At 37.2% G+C, this 18,372-nt stretch overlaps 1 long non-coding RNA gene across 1 annotated transcript in view; it reads left to right on the top strand.

Moving 5' to 3' along the window:
* The first annotated feature begins 217 nt into the window (after positions 1-217).
* Positions 218-18,372, top strand: part of LOC148045811 (uncharacterized) — a 44,513-nt gene continuing 26,358 nt past the window's right edge. Inside the window, exons 1-2 of the long non-coding RNA XR_015696239.1 lie at positions 218-634; positions 8,535-8,554. This is a non-coding gene — a long non-coding RNA (uncharacterized LOC148045811). The remainder of the gene's footprint in view (positions 635-8,534; positions 8,555-18,372) is intronic.

The following is an 18,372-nucleotide window of genomic DNA, read 5'->3' on the forward strand; positions in this document are numbered from 1 at the left end:
CGGCCCGGCTCCTCCCGCCCGCGTGGCAGGGGCGTCCTCAGAACGCCCTTCGCGGCCTGCTGAGAGCTGTTCGTTAATGTTGGCCTTTTTGTTATCTTTGTGATTATTCACCTTCTGACCGCGCTCAGCTTACGTGCACAGTAGCAGACCCGGGATATAAATAGAGTTCTTTCTGGACCACGCCAACCTCTTTGATGCCCTCCCACTCCCCCCATAATTACTCGCCAACGGTTAAACGGCTTCTGGCTGTATTTGAGGAAGTAGAGCTGAGCTTGTAAAAATATATAGCTGCGCTTGTGTCCTGGGCTTGTTCGCTCAAGCCGTTCCCCGAGAACAGCGCCGCTGCCTCCTCAGGGCTGTTCTGCGAGGGTGCTCCCGTCCCCACTAGGCTTATTAAATCGGTCCGGCCATTATCCGACCTATTCCACCGCCCTGGGCAAATGCCAAGTCCCTCTATAGGCAGGTGCAGCCCTGGAGCGTAGCCTGGCCGACCAAACTTCGCTTCTTAAGACGGAAATCTTGACCCCTGCCTCGATCACGGTTATCCCAATGGAGAGTCCTGGTCCTGTAATGAGAGCGCAGTACTTTTAAATAACGAAAGGTGCTTTTATAATGTGCCTCGAGACGAAGAAAGGTACAGTAATAATGTTTAACACAATCGAAATGATGCAGGAATGATTCCAAATATTGGAATTACATAACCCAGCAATATCGATTCCGGTAGGAATTTAGTAATGGCCTAGATAAAGTATATATGGAGAGATAGATGCTACAATCTTCTTCATGAATAGGTGGGGCTTCAGTTTAAGAGTTATACCTATAAAATACTGGGCGCTGCCAAGATAGTAATCAACAAGTTGCTTTTCACCATAACCAGTGACTACCTCTCAAACTTAAATCGACCTCTTATATAGTTGCTGCGACAAGGAAATTTTGGGAGAAAAGAAACATGCACTACACCTTGGGGCCTAAAAAGTTACAAGTGGTATATAAATATAAAAAGAAATATGTTCTTAGTGTAACTTTGTAATTTGTAACTATTTGACATTTTAAATGTATATTCCTTATTTTATTGTGAGCCTTTACCAATGCTGTTTAGACAGAAAGGAAGGATTTTATAAATCAGTTATTGTACTGAAGATTTTCTAAACAAGTGGGTGTAGTTTTCAGGTTAGCTTGTTGAACTTTTAAACTCTTTAAAAAAAGATAACCAAGTTTCCTGGAGTTCCAGTCCAAACTATTCATATGGAAATGAGCTCCACTGAAGTTAGCACATTTGTTTGAACATGCTTTCCAAACACTCTAAATTCACATAATTCAAGGACTTTAAAGGGTTTCTACAGTTTCCATTGACTGAGAAAGGTCCTGATCTTTTCCATCTTTCAAAAATAAAATAACATTGCAAACTGCTCCAGTATGGTGAAACTATTCTTGTTTTAATTCTTTAAATTCCCAGCCTTGATTCAGAAATGGGATTAACAACAATCCAAGTGTAACAAAGACAACCCTCTATTGTGATGCAAATCTCTTGATATTCCCTCCTATCCCTGTTTTCCAGTTGATCTGATTCCTTTATTTTCAGGAGCATGCTATGTTACAATATTATTATGGGATCTAGAATTCAACAGGAGCTTTTAGGACCTACATGTTTTTTATTCACATCTAGTTGCCAATTAAAGCTTGACTAAACGGGCATACTAGTCATTCTATCTTTTTCTTTTCTGGGCTGCAATCCTATGCACACAATCCCATAGAACACTGTGGGATTTTCTTCTCAGTAAATATGTGCAGGATTGTAGACAACTAGATTCCCATCCCCAGTCTAATCTTGGTATGTGCTATGATAACAAGTCCCAGAATTGTCTAGCAGCATAACTCTTTTTAGGCATTTATAGAGAAATAGGATGTGGCTGAATTTAACTGATGCCCAGTCATCCTGCAGAAACTTGCACTGAATTAGTAGACAGTAGCAGGAATTTCTCCAGAGCAGGAGGCAGAGAGGTCTACACAAACAGATAAATTTAACTGTTGCTACCCTATATAATAATGTATTTGCAGAAGGGTGGCCTCCTAGGGTCTGGTTCAGACAATGTACTAGATCATAATGAATTGATTGTGCTTAGTACCATGTACAGAATTAGGATTTATAAAGCATTACTATTTCTTCTTTTTACAACATACCATACTTTAGTTTTTTAAGAAACGTCCATACTACTATCATGACTTATTTATTAACAAACTTTGCAGCTCCAAGCAACTCCTTCTGACTCCAGGAAATGCCTAGAGTGAAACAAATTCTTAAAGATGGGAGACTATTGGCAGCCTTTTAGGTGTGAAATTGCTTTGGCTTTATGGGCTGCTCACTCAAGGTCCAGGGCAGCCAAAGAAAAGGCATCTTTTGACTTCAAAGGGCACTTTGTTAATCTTTCCAGTTCCCCTCACCAAAGAAGCAATTTGGAAACACTCAGTGCAAACTAGCTCAACAGAAATAGTGAGTCTTAGAAGAAAACAGCTTCAGGCAAGTCATCCCTATTTTACTCATCTCAGAAGATCTCAAAGAAAGCAACAACAAAAGTAACATCAGTTATATACCTTGGTTAGCATCTAACAGACAGGCTTCTCTGAGATATCAACATTTTTTCATTCCAATTCCTATTAACCAAAGAATGAAACACTGCTATTCTCCCGAGAAAATACATTGTCAGAGGCATCAGCATCTTCAGTCCCTACAATGGCTTACAAAGATATGTCTGCAAGGATACTTAAATTACATTTTATGTCCTTTGCAAAATAGGAAATGCCATCCAAAGACTAAGAGTGCCCACTTACTGCAACTGGAAATTTTTCTAATTTCTTTTTGAGAACTGTGATGTTATATACTTCAGCATCCTTTGTAAAGTTTCTATTTTTATTATGATATAGGGGCAGATAACTGGCCTGGCAAGTATAGTATTTTTCATAACATTTCATTACTATTTTTCCTTTAGAATATCCTAATTATTAACCAAGTGATGTTTCTTCCTGATTATGGTTATTCACAACCCAATATGTTTTGCATAAGGAAATCAGAATAAATTGCAGTCATGGAAGATAGGCTCAAGATGGACATTGGTTGCTTTAAAGACACCTGAGATGCTCTCTTATTTAATGGAATCCATGACACAATTGAGCCTATTACAAATCTCTAACAAAACATTTTTAAGGTGGACATTTTGGGGACATTGCATATGTGCATAAAAGAACTGAAATGTCTCAATGCTCTATTAATTAAAATACTAAAATGATACTGTATCAACAGGTTTTGGGTTAAAAATTTTCAGCAAAAATTGTATATGTTTAAATATCAAATATATTAGCCTTCTCAAAGGAGAGGAAAGAACCCACATCAGATTATCTTCATTAGAGGTATAAAGTTTTTAAAGATTCATTGAACCAAATGATACAGCAATGTAATGATTTGGTATCTTTATGGGTAAATCTTTAAATATTGAATATATTAATATGTTGTTGAATTATATACCAAAGTTTTGGGACCTGACTGTTTATTAGGAATTACAATTGCATTGAAAGTTGTGATGTGCATGTATGTGCATGCACATGCGTACTAAAAAAATAACATTGAAAAATTGGAAAAATTTACTTTAGTTTTAAGGAAAAAAATGCTCTAGTTTTATTCATCTTGAGTAAGGCAGTATTTTCCAAGTCAAAGGATAAAACTTCACACAGAGTTGGTGCCCAGCTCAATTCTCATGATGATCTCGGACTATAGCTTCATGTAGGATTAGGATATGCTTAGGGTTGATTTCAGTTGTGGTTGTTGGAAGGAACAGTTACCCGCAGGTAAGTATTCCATATAAGGGACAAATAAGAAAATGGAAATGTACTTTGTATAGCATAATTATTAGTGAAAAATGGCAGGTGGACCCAACCACCTTTTTGCCATGAATTCCTTTTGTTTCCTCTTCCTGGACACATGAGTACTACTGATGAGTAAATCACTGTCACCATTGTGCTGCTGCAATAGATTGCCTGTAAGTGGGACATACCCGTAGAAGCAGCTAGAATACTTTCCCAGGCCTCATAATTGGCTGCTGTCTTCTTCTCTTCCTAAACCCTTATGAGACATAGACCTGAGGCATTGGCAGCAATAGGGGAGACATTCCCTTGACCACACACAATTGTTGCAACCTGGGAAATCTTGGTGCCTGAGCTCTTTCCACATTGGGAAGCCCCGTTGCTTTGAGGACAATGCTACTTATACACCTGATTTTAGTCCCAAAGAAACATAGATCTGGTTGGATCTAGAACTAACCTCATGATTAATTGGCTGGTTCAATTAATTCTATTTTGGAATCTGCATGGCAAAATAGTACCCCACCATTAATGATGAATGATGATGAGTTCCCATCAGCTAAGTGTTGGATGAACAGGGCCATATGGACTGTTCGCGCTTGTGAAATCTTCTCCATTCATATCCAAAGAATGAGTTGTGCCTCATTTCCCATTGCATGCATAAAGCAGGACTTTTTTATTGCTAATATTTAAAAAAATTTCATGGATTAAGACATGAGATAGATAGTGTACAGTACTGTGCAAGCCAGCTCAAATCAATAATGGATTTTTACATGTGCAATTGTTTCTTTGTAAATATTTTAAAATGTGGTATACTAAGAAATAGCCTATCAAGATAATGAGATGATTCCCTTTGAGCCTTTTATATCTGTGTATTTCATCTTCCCCTCCTTTTCTAGCCACTACTTTCATTCCCTCTCACAAATGGCTGTCAGTTTTATCTATCAATCTCTCAGGTTCTCAGCATTATGTGAATCTTTATGGGCAGGTTTGAGTGTTTCTTCCTCTTCCTCCCCTTTCTCCACATTAAGGCTAGCTAGCTGTTTGTTTGTTTGTTTCACTCTCCTTCCTTCTTTTCTATCTCCCTCCCTCTCTCTTTTTTACAAATTTCAAACTTCGTTAGGTCTAGGTGGTTTTTTTTTTGCTGATCTTTTGAAATGGAATATAAGATGATCAAAATCAAATTTATTTATCATCTTCTAGTGCTGATATATAACATATAAGCATGCTTTGGTGGAATAATAGGCATCCCTCCTTATGATTTTATATATCATATAGTATTTCTTATTCTGAACTTTAGTGCTGACCAAAAGTCACTATTACACCACTATGACTTTTTGCTAACAATGTAGTACTGGTCATCCATCATCATCCATCATCCTAGGAGGATTTTTGCTTGTAAAATATTTTGTCTTAAAAAATTTAAGTTAGGAACTACACTTCAAACTGAAGTGTCATCCCTTACCTATACACAATGTATTACACTGAACGCACAATTTTATAAATTGTTCCTATTTAAGGAAGAAATATAATTCTGTATCCTTAAGCCACTTTCTAGAGGTCCCTGGGAGAGATTCCAGTATATTATGGAAACTGGTTCTGATAGTTAATTAGCTCATTTGCATATCTATAAAGCAGTTTGACATCCCTAGTTAGGAATCTCATTTGTACAAAAGCATATCTAAAAAATAGTTTTCAAAGTGTTGATGAAACAAGTCTGTGCCTTTATTCTCATTTGCCAGTTGACCTGTCACTGAAAAAGTACCAGCATTAAGTTTGCTTTCAGTGCTACTAAGAAGCAGAAATACTGATTTTTTTAAAGGTTTCTTGTGAGTAAGCAATTTCCTAGGGATGGGTAGCTTTGCCTATTTGCTAATACTGCTTAGTGCTTTGCAACGGCTAAAGAAGCAGCTGGCTTTCTACACAAAGAAATTGGGCTCTGAAGCTGTCAATCTTCTTTGTGTGACAGAGAGGACTTTTTGCTTGCTTTGAAAGGATGGCTCTACATCTGCCATTTCTTTCAGTAATGTGGCCCAATATCAGGACAGCTACAGCTGTCTGTTCTCTTTCTGTGGCTTCTGGGACAGGAAAATATCTGGGAGTATTGCCTCCCCCACCAGCCCTACCCTCATTTTTTTTGTCAGTGAGCTTGTTCGCCCTTCATTAGACAACTGTTACAAGCCTTTGCATGTAAACTGCATTGTTGCTTCTTTGCCTGAATAGTAATACTTGCAGTTTCAAAGATTCTGAAATGGATTTTCTATTTTTCGTGACATAAATTTTAATGTCATGCACATAATTTTGTTTATATTTTCATGGTGTATTATATATACTTAATTTTATAAATTATTAAAATTTAGCACTTACACTCTAAATAAATTACACATTTATATCAAGAACAGTAAAGTGCCCTACAGTTTCAAAGAGATGAAATTTCATAACTACAGTTAATACATTAATAATTTTTTGAAATCATACTTGGAAGATAGCAGTAAGAGATAGAACATGTATTATATGCAATGTCACAAATGTCTGCATACATACTTGAAGTCATGTGTATTGAAATCGGTGGGTCTTACTCCAGAATCCATATTTAGCCTACCATAGCCAGATTTCTAAGTCAGTATTTACGATCACAATCATTTATGAAAATATTTTGGGCTTAGATTTGAAGTCTCTGCCATCTGTGAGTTCTGGACTTCTTTTAGATAAGAAAGCTATCAGGGTGACTTTGAGTCAGTCCCTGTCTCTCAATTCACCTCACAAGATTATTGTTGTGGAGAAAATAAAAGGTGGTAATGTAGCCACCTTGAGTTGATGCTCTGTATAAAAATAAATGTGGGATAAAAATGGAATAATAATAAGTCTGGGTAGTGGATGTGGCAGTACCTCGAAACCGCAGAAAAGAAGAGAAAGAATTGTAAAAAAAATCACAAAATACAGAGATCTGCAAATAGAAGTAGAATGACTGTTGCAAAAGAAAGCAAAGATTATACCAATATTAATAGGCCCTGTGGGTTGAATCCCAAAACAAGAGTATCCTTCAACACAACTGGCATGGACAAAAATCATCATTAGTCAATTGCAAAAGGCAATTTTACTTGAAGCAGTTTTCATCCTGCGATTGATACTTTTCATACCATCAAACAACATCTGTCTATCCCAGATCCTTGAAAAGAGATCAATAGGCAAATAAAAATGACAAATTCATTCTAAAGAACTGGCTAAGTATGAAACCAACTATAATAATAATGTGCACCAGTAACTTTCCTGCTTATATACAAAGAACGCAGCAAGGCAGTCACACATTTCAATATGTAAGGAATTTTGTCCTTTGATCTACTAAATGGTTTCTTTAAAAAAACTTAACTGCCTGAGTTCAAAAGGAACTACAGAATTTTTTTTTTAAAGATCAATTGGCATTTTACAAAGTAACTTTCTCACCCATATAAAACTAGATATGCAAATCTGGAACTATGGGTTTAAATGCATTGTGTTTTCTGCCTCCTAGGAAGATTCTTATGGCAAGAGAAACATTAACATGGATCCTTTTAGTGACCACCTATTACTTAGCTGAAACTTTAACTTCCTTCTTTCCTGCCAGAAAGAATAATCTGTTCCACTCGTCAGGCCAATGGAATTGCAGAACTTATTGGTCTTTGAAGAATGTTAAAGTTAAGGAGAAATGTATGATTCTATTGCTCATCCAGAGAAATGGATAAATCTTATAAATCTTCAATCTTTTTTCCTTATATTATATGCGTAAAATATGATGTGGAAGGCAACCCATATTTCCAGGACTTCATATAGCCCCAAGTCTTCGCTTTTAGTGGATCTATGGAACTACTCACTAAACACAATTAGAAAGAAACAATTTTCTAGCATTTTGAGACAGAAAATACACAAAAACTTTATGTATTACCAATATGAATGTAACAAAGGAACTAATTTTATTCATTTTTTTATTTTATAAACATATTTGATATTTTAGTTATTTTTTAGCAAGCAAGATGTTTTCCAGAGATTTTCTAAAAACTAATATTCCATTAACCTCCAATATTCAGGAACACACTATAGGCTAGGTTTCATCCTGAATATGGTCCATTGCCTGCCATATGTTATAGAACAGTGACGGCTAATGTTTTCAGCACTGACTGCCAAACCAGAACATGCACGGATGTATGAGCATGTGTGCGCTGGAGCACCAGAAACCCAAACACTGGTTCTTTGGGTTTCTGGTGCACGCATGTGTGCCAGCCAGCTAGTCTTTGTGCATGCCAGAACACTGGAAACCCGAATACCAGATGGCTGGTGCATGCAGGTGCACTCGCCAGCTGATCTTTCCGGAACTCTGGCATATGCGAAAACCAGCTGGGTGATGTGCATGTGCACTCCGGAAACCAGAAGAGCAACTGGTGATGGCAGGCATGCAGGGTTCTGCATGCCACCTCTGGCACACATACCATAGATTCGCCATCATGGTTATAAGAGCATGGGCTCTTTTCTCTGACCGGAAGCATTACACCAAATTGTAATTCTTTGCCATTGTTAATAAATATGTAGGCATTTTGTAAGTCTCTTCCCTAAGGTTAAAAACCATTCCTAACGTGTTACAGTTAATTAGCAATGTGATCTCTGTTAACTGTCATTACAACCTAAATGATGTTGTTTCTCTATTTCAGGTTTAATACAATCAAACTAGGTAAGTAAAATTAACATTTATTTGGGTTGAATATGTTGTTAAAGCAGTCTTATGCAACTTACCTTGGTGTAAAGCCCTTTTAAATTATTTTAGAAGAAATAATTGGTGTGTCAATTGTTTTCTAGTTTTGTGATCAGATAGAGAAGTTGTTTTTATTGCTGATCAACTCATCTGATGCCAATGAAAATAAATTGCATTAAAAAATTGGGGATAATATATGTTTTCTCTTGGGGATGTTCATGATTAATTTTTATTACTTCCTGCCTTTAAAATGTAAATTCGAGCTGGGTGGCCTCTAAAATTTTATATAATAAAGTATACCAAATAAGAAAATAAGCATCGCTAAGCTTCAATAAAGACCTTTTTATAGAATGTTAATAGTCCAAAGTTAGTGGTAGTAACTTGCATTTTACTGTGACTTATAGGAATCAATAAATTTTGGGATTCTAAGTAGAAATTTCATCATTTTTGTAGAAAATATAAGAATTTAAAACCAACCATCTTTTTTTTATTTCTAGAAAAATCTAAATGTATTCAAAAGGTTGACTGATAACTCATCTATTGTCTGAAAATTATTTCAGAGAAACAACCCTAGAGTTCAATACTTTATGAACTGGAAATTCAGAGCTCTTTTTCTGGAAAAAAATTAATGTCTAAACAATGTGTTTAGCCATTTTTCTTCTTAGCATGTGTATTTGGGAGCCAAAGGAGTCTTGTTGACTTTGACACTTAAATTTATTCTTAAATCTTCACTTTATTCCAAGGACCTGAATAGTTTATAAACCTATATATTAATTAACTCAATTCACATTTTATCCATAGCATCATCAGCCATTATAGGGAAGCCAGAAAACAACTAATTAGATCCGTAATGATTGAAATATACAGTAAATCTGCTTTAACTATGGTTAACAGAGGAAGGGATGAATTGAAAAAAGGAATAGAATGAATGGCTTTCTAAAGAACAAGCTGGTTAACATTTTTAATTTTTAAAAAATGCTTTAATGTTTTGTTATGGGGCAAACCTGAGTTAATTTTTCTTTATATCAGAATTCCTCAGATTTCCCTATCTCAATTGTTAGTAATTACAGATTAAGAAAAATCATTAATTCTTATTCCCAAAGTATTGCATTTTAAGAATTGAATAGTAAACTTGTTAGCCTATAATCCTATGTACCCATTCATAAGTAAGCTTTGGTGAATTTAATGGGAGTTCTGAGTAGATATGTATAAGATTGCATTGTTAGTGAACTTATCATAAGGTTTTAGATTGATTTTTCCAGAGACATAACTTATTATTTTTCCATTCCAAGATTAAAACCATTACAGAGCATACGATCTGGATGAAACAGCTATAGAGTTGGTTTTTGCAAGGTCTACAATATTCTGTATAATGTATTCATTGAATTATTTAAAGTATTTCTTAAAGAGATGCAATAAATCTTAAATCTTTCCCTACTGTGTTTGATTACTTTCACAGTAGAATAAGTAATATACTGAAAGCTTGATTAGAATCAGAATATTTTGGAGTCATTATAAAATATTTAAGATTTTTTTAAAAAAATATTGTTTAAGTGAGTAATGTATTCAGATTTAAAACCAAGTGAAATAATATTTTCACCCTGTTATTTCTGCTTATCTCTTATGGAAATCATTTAAGGTTTACTGTATTGTCTCACTAAGACTTCAGAACTAGGTGGCAGGATTCAAAAAATTAGATATTTAGAGAATTTAGATATTCTAATAGGGTAAATGGATGATTTCTACTAAGTGATAATGGCTTTCCATATAACTGCATGATAGCAATAGCAATTAGACTTATATACCGCTTCATAGGGCTTTCAGCCCTCTCTAAGTGGTTTACAGAGTCAGCATATTGCCCCCACAGTCTGGGTCCTCATTTCACCCACCTCAGAAGGATGGAAGGCTGAGTCAACCTTGAGCCGGTGAGATTTGAACCGCAGAACTGCAGATGGCCTGCAGTACTGCACTCTAACCACTGTGCCACCTCGGCTCTTATGAGAACCTAGGAGCCTATAATTTTTGCTCATATAAAGATATTTGATTATGATGAAGAATCTCTTTTACTATAGTAAAATATTGTGTCCAGATGTACGGAAAAATGTATGCATTTACTAAATCAATTATTATCAGTGATTATCTCACCATAGCATGGTCTTTCCAATTAATTTCAGAATTAAAAGTTTGATTGCATTTCCATAGCAACGTTCTAGTTTCTGGTGAACAACTTGTATGGGATACCCTCTTTCTTGCTCTTAATACACTAAGGTTTTTTTTTAATATGTAGATTGTTTATGTAAGCTTTCTATTTTTAAAAAAAAACACATACAATGATTGATAATTTTCATGAACAAAAGACAAAATCCATATATATGAATTCAGCATGGAAAATCAAGTATGCAATGGAAGCTTTCCACTCAGTCAATGCTTGCCAAAATGTCTTAACTGTACTTTCTCCAAACTGGACACCCTCCAAATGAGTATTTTAGCTACTGTTTGAAAAAGACTTAACTGTAGTGAGAAAACAAAGAGAAAAAGGCAGACAGTGAAATCTCCTTAAAGAAGGATTGTGATCTTAGAATGGCCACACAGGAGACTTTCTTTAGTATTCCATCCAATTACACCTCAGGTAATGAAAGGAGCAAAGAAAATCTTGTAATCTCTTAGATTCAGTGCATTGAAACTAAAAATTACTATCATACTCTGCCTGATATCTGCTACCTTTACAAAGGTCATTCCCATTTTGTATAATTTTATAGAAGTTTGATAATATTCTATTTCACATGCCTCTGAAATGCTGCATCTGCTTCTTCTTTGCTTTCACAAAATATGAGTTAAAGAGGGTAAAAGAGCAGCTGCACAAAGTCTTTTGATTGGTCATTCTTTGTCTGGAATATCCATAATGTTATTGCTTGGTGATCCAGAACAAACATTGCACACTAGGGGTAAAATACTTATTATTACCCTGCAGTTTTGAGACAGTTTCCCCCCACCCCAAGGCATTTACCATATTTTTTGGAGTATAACATGCACTTTTTTTCTCAAAAAAGAGGCTGAAAATCTGGGTGCGTTTTATACATCGAATTCAGCATTTTTTTGCCTCCTGAAGCCCCGCCCCTTCACAAAAATGGCCATGCATATCCTTATGGAGGCTTTCAGAGAGCTCCTGGGGCCTGGGGAGGGCAGAAATGAGCACAAAAGGACCTGTTTTTTGCCCCCCCAGCCCCCAGCAGCACTCTATAAGTCTTCATAAGGCTATGTATGCAACTTTTTTGCTCATTTCCCCCCCCCTGGAGCACTCTGCAAGCCCCCCCAAGGATATTCAGGCCTTTAAAGAAAAACAAAAAACGGGCCCATTTTTGGGGAAAAACGGGCCATTTTTTGGAGGTTTGCAGAGTGCAAAAACTCCCCCCCCTTTTGGAAAGCTCTTTAGTTAGAGTGATTGATGAAAATTAAATTGATAAACAAGTGCAGATTGTCAGTGATTTCCTTCTCCAGCACATGGATAAATACACCTGGAAACATCTACCTACCCACCTACTCTCTCTCTCTCCCTGCCTCTCTACCTACTGTACTTCTCTCTCTCTCTCTCCCTCTGTCCTTCTGTCCCTCCCTCCCTCCCTCCTCCCTTCCTATCTATCTACCTACCTACCTACTCTCTCTCCCTACCTACCTACTATATTTCTCTATTTCTCTCTCTCTATTTCTCTCTCTCTCTCTCCCTTTATCTACCTACCTAACTGTTCTCTCTCCCTGCCTACATATTGTATTTCTGCTCTTTCTCTCCCTTTCTCTCCCTCTATCTATCTACCTCCTCTTTTTTTTTAAAGCATCTTCAAAACCTTGGCCCGTCTTATACTCCGGTGCGTCTTATGCTCCAAAATATATGGGTAATCATTATATATCTCACAATGCAATAGAACTATGTGGAACTAGGTTTTTTGGTAGTCCTCATTTTACTACCATTTGTTTAATGATTGTTCAAAATTACAATGGCACTGAAAAAAATGACTTACCGTATTTTTTGGAGAATAAGACAGACCTTTTTTCTTCAAAAAAGAGGCTGAAAATCTGGGTGCGTCTTATATATTGAATACAGCACTTTTGCCTCCCGAAGCCTTGTCTCCTTCACTAAAATGGCCATGCATACCCTTATGGAGGCTTTCAAGAGCTCCTGAGGGCTGGGGAGGGCAGAAATAGTCCAGCCCCCAGCAGCCCTCGATAAGTCTCCATAAGGCTATGCATGCAAATATTTTGACAAAAAACAGGCCCATTTTTTTGCTTGCTTTTGTCCCTACCCTCCCAGGAGCACTCTGAAAGCCCCCCCACAAGGCTATTCACACCTTTTTAAAAGAAAAAAACTGGGCTCATTTTCACGAAAAACGGGCCATTTTGGGGAGGTTTGCAGAGTGCAAAAACTTTTTTTTCTTTTGGAAAGCTCTTTAAATGATTGATGAGAATTACACTGATGAAGTGCTGTGCCAGCAGAAACACCTACCTATGTATTGTATTTCTCCCTCCCTCCCCTCCCTCCCTCTCTCTCTCTCTTTATGTCTGTCTCTCTGTCTCTTTCTCTCTGTCTCTCTCTCTCTCTCCCCCTCTACCTACCAACCTACCTACTCTCTCTCTCTCTCCCCTACCTACCTACTGTATTTCTCTCTCTCTATCTCCCTACCTACCTATACACACACTCTGTCTCTCCCTAACTACCTATTGTATACTCCAGTGCATATTATATTCTGAAAAATACGGTATGGCTTTTTCACATAGCCATTGCAGCATCCCCGTGCTCACATGATCAGAATTTGGATGCTTGGCAACTGGCGTGTAATTATTTTTGTATATGTTTTATTTACAATTTTCCTTTAACATCCAATATATTTTGTGGACAGTGTAATGACTGGGTCAATACATTTTTTACACAGTGCTAACAATAATAATATAATTACATCACTGGTGAAATTCATTTTTTTTTACTACCAATTCTGTGGGCATGGCTTGGTGAGCATGGCAGGGGAAGGATACTGCAAAATCTCCATTCCCATCCCATTCTGGAGCCAGCCAGAGGTGGAATTTGCCAGTTCTCCTAACAAAATTTTCACTATCGGTTTTCCAGAACCTGTCAGAACCTGCTGAATTTCACCCCTGAAATTACATATACATAGTTTTTATCATCCATCTATTAACCTTAACATGCTCATTATAATTATAATATATTCGTTTATGTATCAATATGTATTATGCTATCAAATGATGTTAGTGAATCAAATCCAGCTTGGCCCACCAGGTTTCCTCAAATCTTTCAAATCCACCTTTCAATGAACAGTTCAATAAAGTTTTGGTATTTATAGTTCAGTTGCTTTAAAAATCTTCCAACAGCTCAGTAAATATTTCCAAGCATCCAAATTGCCTGCTAAGATAAAGTCAAGGTCAAAAAACCTTCCATGTGTTGTTTGCTTTCTCTCCTTTCATCACCTTCAGTCAAATTTCCCACCTTGCAATAATCTTCTTCCTCCAACAGATGGCTCTCATGCTCCCAATTCCAGCATTCAACAGTGTAAAAGTCAAAACAGCTGACTGTCAACCATTCAGGGGGGTTGAAAATAGAATTTGGAGAAGCAAATTCTCCCAATAATCACTTACCACGATGTTGTTTGATTCTTCCCAGGCTTTCTATGTTTTAAAACATCCTTTAAATGTTTCTTTTGGGTCTGAGTTTTTAATCTTTAGACTTTCTCTTTAATTTTTAGTCTTTAATCCTTCTCCATAAATCCAATCACTGCTTTCTTACTATTTGAACATTGTTTTGAAAATTTTTAACTTGAGCTAAATCTTTGAGGTAAAAGTTGGAGGTTATCTCACCCAGTTTCACTGCTCTGTCCACACACTGCTCCAGCACAAAATTTTAGTGTCCGGTTGTCCCAGCTTGTGACAGACCAAGATGGCCAACGTCCCTGCTGGCATTTGGGAGAGCTTTCTTCAGAACAATGAGGAAATTGTGGCTTCCTTTTGATCGACGATGCTCCTTTCCTTTCTTCACCACCCCTTCAGTTGCCGGCTGCATTTCATGGAACCCGGCAGAGCTCTGCTATTTTCAGTCATTCCCACCACAACGTAAACCAGAAGTCTCGATAACTGTCATGTATTTATGATGGCTACAGTGTCCTTGGTTATATGATCACTTTTTGTGACTCTTTGACAAGCAAAGTCAATGGGGAAGCCAGATTCACTTAACAACCATGTTATTAACAAATGCAGTGATTCACTTAACAACTTTGACAAAAAGTTTGTAAAATAGGGCAAAACTCATTTAAGAACTTGTTTAGTAACAAGAAATTTAGGGCTCAATTGTGGTTGTTAAATTTCATGTCCCACTTGAGAGACTTGGAGGCATTTGGCTGACCATTCTGTAAAAATGTGGAATAAGCCTTTGCTCTAATCCCAAAAAGCCTTTTATTTTATACCATCAAATGTAAGATCTGTAAAGGGACATCTTTAGCAAAGTATTATCACTTTGAAGCTATCGTAAGATTCAACTGCTTTTTGATGGTCCATATCTTGATATTTCTTGTTACTTAGACAACATAGGTATTGAAATGGGTCTGTTCCAAATGTTCATTATCTTCTGATTCCAGATTTATTGCTTAGTGTAAAATGGTAAGAAGTGAGATGTGATAAAGTGGTGCATTCAAGGAGCAAATACACATAGTCGAACCATCTAAATTAACTAATACGGAAAGGTTAATAGGGCATGAGACAACAACCAAAGGTATTCAGTCAACCGTGATATTTAAATATTGGGTGCAAAAATATAGGCTTAGCGCTCATATTTGCATATCTGGGGTATGCTTAATCCTGACACATTTTTATATGTAATATTTATGAATTATTAATATTCATATGTTGCCTTTCGTTTAAATTATGATTACAATAGCGCTGTTTAGGTTCATTGTGAAATATAACTATACTAGCTGAATACCCATGCTTAGCTATGAAACTATGTGATCAGGCTTGATAAATCAATACTTACAGCTTGAAAATTAATGAGTAGTTATGATCGGCTTCTTCTTTCCCCTTCTCTCTCTCAAGCTTGCCCCACAGAAGCCTCCCTATCCTATCCTATCCTATCCTATCCTATCCCCTTCTCTCTCTCAGCTTGCTCCATAGAAACATCTTCTATCCTATCCCCTTCTCTTCCTCAGTCTTGCCTACAGAATCCTTTCCTCTCCTATCCCCCTTTTCTCCCTCAATCTTGCGCCACCAAATCCTCCTCTATCCTATCACTTTTCTTCCTCAGGCTTGCTGCACAGAAACCTCTCCTATTCTAACACCTTCTCTCCAAACTCTCAGCCAGTAGGCCAGATGAGTCAGGTGCTGGCCATGCCCACATCCAAGTGGCAGTTGGAACAGAGTTATTTTCAGGTTGGGAGTGGGAGTACAACATCTAACTCCTTAGCATCAGAGTGTGTTAATAATAATATAAGAAATACTAATGATCTGATGATCATTTTGAAAAATCCTTTCTAAGTGAGCATCTAGAATCCAAGAGGAACATACGTGCCACATGTCAAGTTTGTAGGCTTTATGGTTCTGGAGATTTCATAATGACAGGTGAGTGGTTTTCGCATTTATATATGTAGATTGATAGATACTACAAATAAATATAGCATTGTAAATATTCATATACCTAAATTTGCTAAAGTAAGGTTTTGTTTAAATTAGTGCCTCATTTTCCAAATGTGGTACAATTTAGGCATCAAGTATGCACTGGTTTGCACAAAGTGGTAGTTACCTTTCTGGGCAGTTGGGCAAACCAGCTGGCGGAAGAAATCTCCTTCCAACAGCCTTTTGTTTCCCCCACTTTATGGGGTTAATCCTATCAGGAAGGCAGCATTCTGGTGTGCATGTGTGTGTGTTATTTCTAGACTGCTTAAGCCTTGTTACATTGTAACAGCCTCTACTGGTTCTTGGCAGAATACCCAGACTTTCTATAGCCTGAGAAGCTTCTCTAGATTTATTTTTCCTTTTCTGGTACTTTTATTCTGGGGTTTGGGAGAAGGGTCTGGTTGAATTAAGAGCTATTTACATAAGGGTTAGTATAGCCATAGAAGAAAAGGCTGAGAGGCAGGATGCAAGCTTGATTTTTTTTTTAACTGCCTTTCTGGGGGCATGTGATCTTTCCTTAACTCTGGATAATTTCCTTAGGATATCTTGTAAAGTGAATGAGACCAGCTCATATCTTTAAGTGGTGCAAATGGATCTAAGGGTTGCTTCTCCTGGGTGGGAAAGGATGCTTTGTCAGTTCACCGAGCACAGGAGTCTCTTGTCTATGGAGATTCTTCAGTCATCCAGGTCATGGTTGTCCCAAAGGTGCTTTTTTCAAGAGGCAACTGGACTTTCTTGGTTTACAGAAAGTCCAGTTGCCTCTTGAAAAAGCATCATTGGGATAGGAGACTCTTGCATTGCTTCAGAGTGGCCAAGGCACATGATTACTCACTGATAGTACTTGGATCCTCCTTCCAATTCATTTTAGTTTTCTCTCATGATAATAAGGGTTAATAACATGGCATCAATTGTAGAAAGTTAGCACCTATCCCTCTCCTGGAAGAATGAAATATTTTGAGAAATATTAAAAAGGAAAACTATATTTCCCTGGATGTGAAATGGAGAAATATGTTTTCTTAGAGGGAGGAAGCAGCCCTGACCTTCCTTAATAGCCCACAGCAGATGTCAGCACTTAAGAGATAAAGAGATAGATAGCTCTATTCATAGGCAAAAATTCCATGCAATAAGATCTGAACAAAGGCAGAGTGGGTTTAGCCCTCACTCAAGCTCCAAAACAGGAGGAAAGGCACAATAGGAGTTGCCCAACACTTTCAGGACTTCCAGGACACAAACCTCTTCATTACATCATCTCAGGGAGATGTAGTTCTACTTCAGCATTAAACCATCTTTCAAATCAGCATCCATGTTTCCAGTGTCTTCTTTCTGCCAGCTTGGAACTGGACCAGATGGATAATTCTTCCAACAGAGGCTTGAAGTTTATTTAGATATCTGTGGCATGTACTAATTTTATTATGATCCCAACATTATAAAAAAATGGGAGGGCAGAAATTTGAACCTGGGTCTCCTATATATACTTTGTTAATTTGTCTCTTTAGCTTGGCATTTTGTAGCCCAAGTATGTCCATTCACTTTCTGGAGAGCTTAAATGACCTCTCTGCTAAAGGGTTTCACTTTATGAGCAAGAGTTGGCTCCTGATAGTCATTGTTGCATTTTAAGTATTTTAATTCATCAAGGTGCTCTGGCACCCTGCCTAATTTGTAACTCTGGGTTGCAAGTATTGCTGATGAAAAGGAAAGTATTCTGACAGAATAGTTTACATTTCTTTGATGACTGTGACGCATTGATCTTCGGTGTGTATTCCCCCATTTCTAATCTAATGATTGGTATTTAAGGCAGCTTTTTGCAAGCAAAGAAGCTTTTTGATTTTTTTTTTACAGGTAATCCTTAATTTACAGAAGTTCATTTAGTGACCATTCAAAGTTACTATGGCACTGAAAAAATGACTTATAACCATTTTTCACACTGCTGATCATTGCAGCATCCCCAGGGTCGTAAGAGGTGGGCAAGGTGATGTGTCCTCAACATGAGTGACATTGAGTTGGCCATGCCCACCCAGTCACATGCCCACCCAGCCACACCTATCCAGCTGATCATTAGGGCAGAAAACTAGTTGTTAACTTATTTGAATCCCACCACTGAATTTAGGACTACTGGATCAAACATGGGCAGT

The sequence above is a fragment of the Thamnophis sirtalis genome, unplaced genomic scaffold, assembly GCF_051295495.1.
Source record: "Thamnophis sirtalis isolate CommonGarterSnake01/CBP01778 unplaced genomic scaffold, rThaSir2_p1.2 scaffold_4, whole genome shotgun sequence".
In the NCBI taxonomy this organism is placed as follows: domain Eukaryota; kingdom Metazoa; phylum Chordata; class Lepidosauria; order Squamata; family Natricidae; genus Thamnophis; species Thamnophis sirtalis.